The 8,070-nt window shown below is 41.4% G+C and overlaps 1 pseudogene across 1 annotated transcript in view; it reads right to left on the bottom strand.

Moving 5' to 3' along the window:
- Positions 1-323: 323 nt before the first annotated feature.
- LOC308620047 (NXPE family member 2-like) overlaps positions 324-8,070 on the bottom strand; it is a 28,688-nt pseudogene continuing 20,941 nt past the window's right edge. Inside the window, exon 2 of the transcript in view lies at positions 324-721. The product of the transcript in view is annotated as an NXPE family member 2-like (transcript). The remainder of the gene's footprint in view (positions 722-8,070) is intronic.

Raw genomic sequence — 8,070 nt, 5'->3', positions numbered from 1 at the left:
ATGATGGTGGCCAGGATTAGTGGGCATTTAGAGAAGTGACAGTTTTGAGACACTGAGGAGGTAGAATAGGATTTTGTGATTGTTTAAATGTGAAAGGAGATTCTGAAGGAGAGGGAGGTATCAAGGTTGACTCCCAGATTTCATATTCGAGAAATGGGCAGGATGGTGATGTCATTTCCTGAGATAATGAACATGGGAGGAAGAGCATTGGGACTGAGGGGTAGGGATGAGAAGTTCATGTTTTAGACACAGGGACAGCCACAGGGAGACGTTTAGGAGGCAGCTGAATGCAGCAGTCTGGAGCTCAGGAGCTCTGGGTGGTTCTATACTAGAGATGGGGATTTGAGAGCAGTCAGCCGATAGATGGTAATTGAATGGAACGGATGAAATCCCCCAAAGAAAGGCTGTAGATGAGAAGGGAAGAAGGTCTGGAGCAGAGCGTGAGCAATATCAGGATATATTTTGGTAGGAAGAGGATCCAGCAGTCGATGTTGAAAGGAATGGCTAAAGTGATGGGAGGGAAACTGGGAGAGTGTGGTATCCATGTGGATATATATCTGTGGAGAGTGGCCCTTGGTGATTTTTCTGTATTTGTAATTTGGCAAAAGCAAGTTAAAAAACGTTTCAGTCTCATTTCCAATCACACGATCCGGAAGGTGGATATTCTCAGTGCCACATGCAATGGTTTTATCCCAGGCATCAATCACTTTCACAATGAGATCTTAACACATACCTTTCAGGATAAGTGAGTTAATACAGCCACAGAAGTCACAAGTCTCTCTCCTTCCATATGCACATCATTGATGTTTTCCATCTCACTTTGGTGTCTGGACTTCTCAGGAGCAGACATTCAATGGCTTTTTTTTTTCAATAAATTAATTTTATTTATTTATTGCTGCATTGGGTCTTCGTTGCTGCACATGGGCTTTCTCTAGCTGCGGCGAGTGGGGGCTACTCTTCGGTGCGGTGCATGGGCTTCTCATTGCAGTGGATTCTCTTGTTGCGGAGCATGGGCTCTAGGCGTGCAGGCTCAGTAGTTGTGGCTCGCGGGCTCTGGGGCGCAGGCTCAATAGTTTTGGCACGTGTGTGCTCCACGGCATGTGGGATCTTTGCAGACCAGGGCTCGAACCCGTGTCCCCTGCATTGGCAGGCGGATTCTTAACCACTGTGCCACCAGGGAAGCCCTCAATGGCTTTTTGACCCTGTGAATGAAAACACTGATAAGAAATGATCTGAAGCTCCAGTCAACGGGGATGAGGATGACTGTATTGTTTGCTGCTCTCAGGTCAGTTTCGGGGCGATGTGTTTATCTTTTACTGAGAAAAAATTCAGCGTGATAAAATCCTTATCTTTTCCACTGAATGTGAATGTTTTTTCTGCATCTAGTAGTACATATTTCTCTTCTTTTTTTAAAAAAAATATTTTTTTTAAGTCTGCCTGACCCAAAGCTCTCAACCAGGCCCACCACTTGCTCTGGTACAGCCCACCAGCCAGGAATGGTTTTTATATTTTTGAATTGTTTCGTTTTAAGGGATTACATAAATACCTACATAACCTTGATTTTGCCTCTTGACCCACAAAACCTAAAATGTTAACTGTTCGGCCTTTTATGGAAACATTTTGCAATCCCTGATCTTAACTACCAAAGACTGAAAAAAAATCTTTTCACTCAAATGGGAAAGGCAACTAGGCCAGTGGTTCTCAAACTTCAGCATAGGTCAGAAGCACCTGGAAGGCTTGTTCCGGTACAGATTGCTGGGCTCCATCCCCGGTGTCTGGAGTGGGACCAGAGACATGGCATTTCTTTCTTTCTTTTTTAAATTAATTTTTAAATTGTGTTATATTTGACATATAACATTATATTAGTTTTAGGTGTGCAATGTAATGATTTGATATTTGTATATATGGCAAAATGATCACTACAATAAGTCTAGTTAACATCTGTACCAATACACAGTTACAAAATTTTTTTTCTTATGATGAGAACTTTTAAGATCTATTCTCTTAGCAACGTTCAAATATGCAATATATCAATAGTATTACTATTAACTGTAGTCACTGTGGTATGCATTATACCCCCATGACTTATTTACTGTATAACTGGAAGTTTGTACCTTTTGACCCCCTTCACCCATTTTTCCCAACCCCTCCCCTCTCCCCCCACTTCTGGCAACTACCAATCTTCTCTCTCTATCTATAAATGAGCTCAGGTGTTTTTTTTTTTTCTTGTTTCACTTTTGTATTATCCATATAAGTGAGATCATACAGTATTTGTCTTTCTCTGTCTCACTTATTTCACTTAGCATAATACCCTCAGGATCCATCTATGTTGTCACAAATGGCAAGATTTCATTCTTTTTTATGGCTGAAAAATATTCCATTATATATATATATATACCACATCTTCTTTATCCATTCATTTGTTGGTGGACACTTAGGTTGTTTCCATGTCTTGGCTATTGTAAATAATGCTGCAGTGAACATAGAGGTGCATACATCTCCTCAAATTAGTGTTTTTGTTTTCTTTGGATAAATACCTGGAAGTGGAATTGCTGGATGATATCGTAGTTCTACTGGTTTTTTTTTTTTGGCTGCACCATGCGGCATATGGGATCTTAGTTCCCTGACCAGGGATTGAACAGGGATCGAACCCAGGCCACCTACAGTGGAAGTACAGAGTCTTAACAGCTGGACCACCAGGGAAGTACCCTATAGTTCTATTTTTAATTTTTTTAATTTTTTTTTGGCCACGTTGCACGGCTTGTGGGATCTTAGTTCCCCTACCAGGGATTGAACCCATGCCCTTGACAGTGAAAGAGCAGAGTCCTAACCACTGGACTGCCAGGGAATTCCCCATTTTTAATTTTTTGAGGAACCTCCAGTTACATTCCCACCAACAGTGCACAAGTGTTCCCTTTTCTCCACATCCTTGCCAATGCTTGTTATTTCTTGTCTTCTTGATAATAGCTATTCTGATAGGTGTGAGGTGGTATCTTATGGTGGTTTTGATTTGCATTTTCCTGATCATTAGTGCTGTTCAGCACCTGTAGGCCATTTCTGAGTTGTCTTTGGGAAAATGTCTATTCAGATTCTCTGCCCATTTTCTAACCAGGTTGTTTCTTTTTTTCTTTTTCTTTTTTCTTTTTTTCTTTTTGCTGTTGAGTTGTATGAGTTCTTTATGTATTTTGGTATTAACCCCTTATCAGAAGTACACGCTTCTTTTATTTTTTTTAATAAATTTATTTACTTATTTTTGGCTGCGATGGGTCTTCATTGCTGCGCATGGGCTTTCTCTAGTTGCGGTGAGTGGGAGCTACTCTTCCTTGCGGTGCATGGGCTTCTCATTGCGGTGGCTTCTCTTGTTGCAGAGCACAGGCTCTAGGCGCGTGGGCTTCAGTAGTTATGGCACACGGGCTTCAGTAGTTGTGGCACACAGGTTTAGTTGCTCTGTGGCATGTGAGATCTTCCCGTACCAGGGCTCGAACCCATGTCCCCTGCATTGGCAGGCGGATTCTTAACCACTGCACCACCAGGGAAGTCCGTACACGTTTCTTAAGTAATCCACTTCCATGACGGTAGAAACACACACACACACACCTGTTACTGATGGTAAATAAACCATAGTTTTTTTTTATTTTAAAGAAAAGAATAGAATTTGTCACTTTAAAACGTTTGACTGTAGTAGCCATATATCTGCCAAGTCTAACTTTCTCGAGCAACTAGTCCCCCCCCTCATCCCACCAGGTGAGCTGTCATTCTGTCAACCTGTCAGGACTGGTGCCCTGTCTTTCCACCACATGGGTTGTGGACACATGGCTAGGGGTCCCCTGGGCCAAGTGATTGGTTTAGGGATAGGCACATGGCCCATACAGATTTCTGCCCGGAATAGGTACCTGGATGTTAGGGGCGGAAAATCCTTTGTTCCTGTTGCGGTGGCTGAGCTAGAAGGATGTGCCTCTGGGTCTTTGGGCAGCCGCCTTTCTTTCTTCATGGTGAAGGGCTTCTCTGAAGAAGGAAACCAGCCCATAACCAGAAGCAAAGTTGAGAGATGAGCTCTGGTGACAGTGTGAGTGGTGGATCCAGCTCTCACTTTGAATCCTTGTATCCCACTTAACGTGATAATACCCTTTCTTACTTAAACTGATTGGCGGTAAACTGTAGTCATCAACAACTGAGAGAGTCTTAATTAATCCAATGACCCAGTGGTTAAAGTATTCACTCTAATGTTTTCAGAGGTATTTATTAAACATCATTTATGGGCCTGAAGCCCACTACCCTATTCCTCTATACTTACCATAACAACAACAAAAAAGGGGTCATCAAACTGTGACTTGTTGGGCTTCCCTGGTGGTGCAGTGGTTGGGAGTCCGCCTGCCGATGCAGGAGACACGGGTTCGTGCCCCTGTCCGGGAAGATCCCACATGCCATGGAATGGCTGGGCCTGTGAGCCATGGCCGCTGAGCCTGCGCATCCGGAGCCTGTGCTCCGCAACGGGAGAGGCCACAACAGTGAGAGGCCCGCGTACAGCAAAAAAAAAAAAAAAAAGATGTGACTTGTTAATTTTAAGTCAGTTAAGAACAGTATTCTCCCTTTTAGGGAAATAAATGATATTTATTACAACAAGAGAAGAGAATATACAATAGTTGCTAATTTTTTTTGAGAAATCTCTCTCTAGAAATGATGCTTGCTTGCTGTTTAAATGTTTAAGTAGAGGATCAGGGAGGGACTCTGCCCACTGAACTTGCCTCAGACGAGGTTCTAGAGTTATGATTGGATTCACCAAGGACCATTTATTTCTACCCCAGGGCCTAAGCAAAAATAGTCAGAAACTTCGCCCTATTGTGTGCACAGAAATTGGTTGTCCAACCCTTGGTACTAAGTGAGTTCCCAGCTTACCGTGGGGGTGGGATGATGGTGTCACACTGTGGCAGATGGCTGAAAACTGCAAAGTAATATTTAATGTTGCTTAGTCCTGCCTTGGAAAATGAGCGAACAGAGACCTTTGATTGGTGTCCTGAAATTTCCATCTCATTGCTTAACAAATTTCAAAGTTAGCCCAGAACAGAAAAGGAACCCATCCCAGATTTTGGTAAGGTTTTAAAACACATGACAAGATAATCAAATTTTGAGCATGTTGCCTAAAAAGGGCAGATCTCTAGCTCAGATGAATTAAAACTGCAATGACAGAACTTTTCATTAGGACATGTGAAGAGGAAGAATATTTTTAATATTCCTTGTGACAGGAGAAGTGAAATTTTAAAAGTTAACTCACAAGTCGAAAAGGCGGATGAGCCCAAATAAGACCATTAGCATAGGAAGATCACATTTAAAGAGATTCAAAAAATGATGCTTGAATTTTAAAATTAAGATAGAAGAAACGTACTTTCAGAAACTGTTGGAAAGTAGTCAGTCCTGTGGTGTAGAGGTATAAGTCAGTTTTCCTTTCAAAGAGTCGTTGATGACATTTAATTTTCTGTTAGCAAATTCCTGCAATCCGTCCTCCTTCCAAAGGGCAACCACTGGGAGGTGAGAACTTATCTCAATCTTTTGTTTCCCCCCATCTTTTCACTCTCTGGTAAAACAAATAGCCCTCATAAGCAATGTTCAGCCCTGCTGTTTTTTTTTTTTTTTGCGGTACGCGGGCCTCTCACTGTTGTGGCCTCTCCCGTTGCAGAGCACAGGCTCCAGATGCGCAGGCTCAGCGGCCATGGCTCACAGGCCCAGCCGCTCCGCGGCATGTGGGATCTTCCCAGACCGGGGCACGAACCCGCATCCCCTGCATTGGCAGGTGGACTCTCAACCACTGCGCCACCAGGGAAGCCAAGCCTTGCTGTTTTTGTTACAGACCTTCCTGTACACTTGCAAGTATCAGAAACATCAGCCATATATTTCTCCTACCTCGGCACGTGGAGGAACGTAGCACAGCTACTATGTTAAGGATGGCTATGTGCAGGTTTCAGCTGAAAGACATTAAAGAATCTCTCAATTTGTGCTCATTGGCAAGTGGTGGTTGCATGCCTGCTCTTTCCTCACCCATTTATCAAGTGCCTGCACCATAGCTCTGCAAGGCTCAGGAGACACAGAGATGAAAAAATATCTCCTGCTCTTAAGTAGCCTACAGCCTAGTGTGACTCCAAATATGAAAGGCAATACTATACAGCCTCTTCACCATTGACTCTGAGGTTAGGAGAGCAGCTTTTAGCTCTGAAACAAGGCAGTTAACTGACCTGGACTCTCAAGACACTTGCCTTGTCAATATTGTGATTTAATGAACTGAGTTAAGCAACTAGAGTTGTCTCTGAAGTGTAGACATTACCTAAGTTCTAATGAAAAGATTTCAGACAGTAACTCCCAGGAAATCTTACAAACAAAGGAATCAACACATGCTGATTATTTGGGATGTTGGTGCATTTTCCAATAGTTTTAACTGTACTTTGAACATTTACAAATCTTCTTTCTCCCTTCCATCCTCCCTACATAACAGCAAATTACATTTCTTTAGTTATTCATCCCTGTTGAAAGCAGGTGCAAGGTGCCTTAGCTAACAGTCTACAACTACAAAGGTCTTGCACAACTATCTTCCCCCCATAATGCACACCAAATACTCTCACGTTGTCCAGTCTGTCATTCCCATACCTTCCACCCTTGTACTTTGAATCCTTGTACACTTAGACATGGGCTGTCCAGCACTCTTCTGCATGTGTGTCATTTTTTAAGAAGCTTCTTTCAGATGTGGTACATATATACAGTGGAATACTACTCAGCCATAAAAATGAATGAAATAACGCCATTTGCGGCAACATGGATGGAACTAGAGATTATCATACTAAGTAAAGTAAGTCAGAAAGAGAAGACAAATACCATATGATATCACTTATATGTGGAATCTAAAATATGACACAAATGAACTTTTATGAAATAGAAGCAGACTCACAGACATAGACAATAGACTTTTTGCCAAGGGGAGGGGTTGGGGAAGGGATGGAGTGGGAGTTTGGGATTAGCAGATGCAAACTACTATATATAGAATGGATAAACAGCAAGGTCCTACTGTATTGCCCAGGGAACTATTAATATATTCAATATCCTGTGATAAACCATAATGGAAAAGAATATAAAAAATGTGTATATATGTATAACCAAATCACTTTGCTGTACAGCAGAAGTTAACACAACATTTTAAGTCAACTATATTTCAATAAAAAAAATAAATAAGAAGCTTCTTTGCAGTAGGAAGTGTGGTTGTCTTACGAGAACTGAGCATGTACAATCCACAAGGATTTTTCAGCATTCTTTCTTGGGCTCCTACCCATTCCCTGAGCCAGTTGTTAGTTGTAATCTCGCATTGCTAGATTATAATAGTTAGGTTCCTCTCACTGTTCCCAATGTCCAGCTACCAGTAATTTTACTCCTTCCTTCACCAAGTTTCTATTCATAAAACCTTGCTGAACTTATTTATATTCTGTTACCATTTTATTCTTTCATTTCCCACTACCTTAATCTATGTATTTCCTAATTGGTATATTCCCTATTTTCCATAGTGATACAAGAAAGAGTAATGTTTACATTTTCAATAAGTGGATTTGTTAAAATGGTTTGAAAATTATTCAAGAAATAGAAACTGGCGTATCTTGAGGCAGATTGCCTTGGTTCAAACCCCAGTTCTGCCTCTTGCTGGTTGGATTAGTCATTTATTCTGTTTCTTTAAACATCCAAAGAGTGAGTGTAATAGTGGTACACAGGTTGTATTGAGAGGGTTCTGGCATTGGGTTCAAATCTTCACTGTCACTTATTTGCTGTCTAATGTTGGTCAAATTTACTTAACCTTTCTAAGTCACAATGTGCTCTTCTGCAATTCAAGGATAATGATAGCACCTGCCTCTTGGGATTATTGTATGGAATATGATATGCATGTAAGGCATTTAGCACAGTGCCTGGCACACTTTAAGTGCAGAAAAACATGTTAGATATTCTTAGGAAAAACACACAGCAGGGCCAAAGCTGATAAACTAAAACTCAGATATGTAAAATAGTATATAGCTTTCTAACTTTTTTTGTGACTGGATGAAT

Source organism: Mesoplodon bidens, assembly GCF_964165515.1.
Source record: "Mesoplodon bidens genome assembly, chromosome: 7".
Lineage (NCBI taxonomy): Eukaryota > Metazoa > Chordata > Mammalia > Artiodactyla > Ziphiidae > Mesoplodon > Mesoplodon bidens.
Note: the sequence above shows the minus strand (reverse complement) of the source record. Positions and strands in the feature narration are given on the sequence as shown.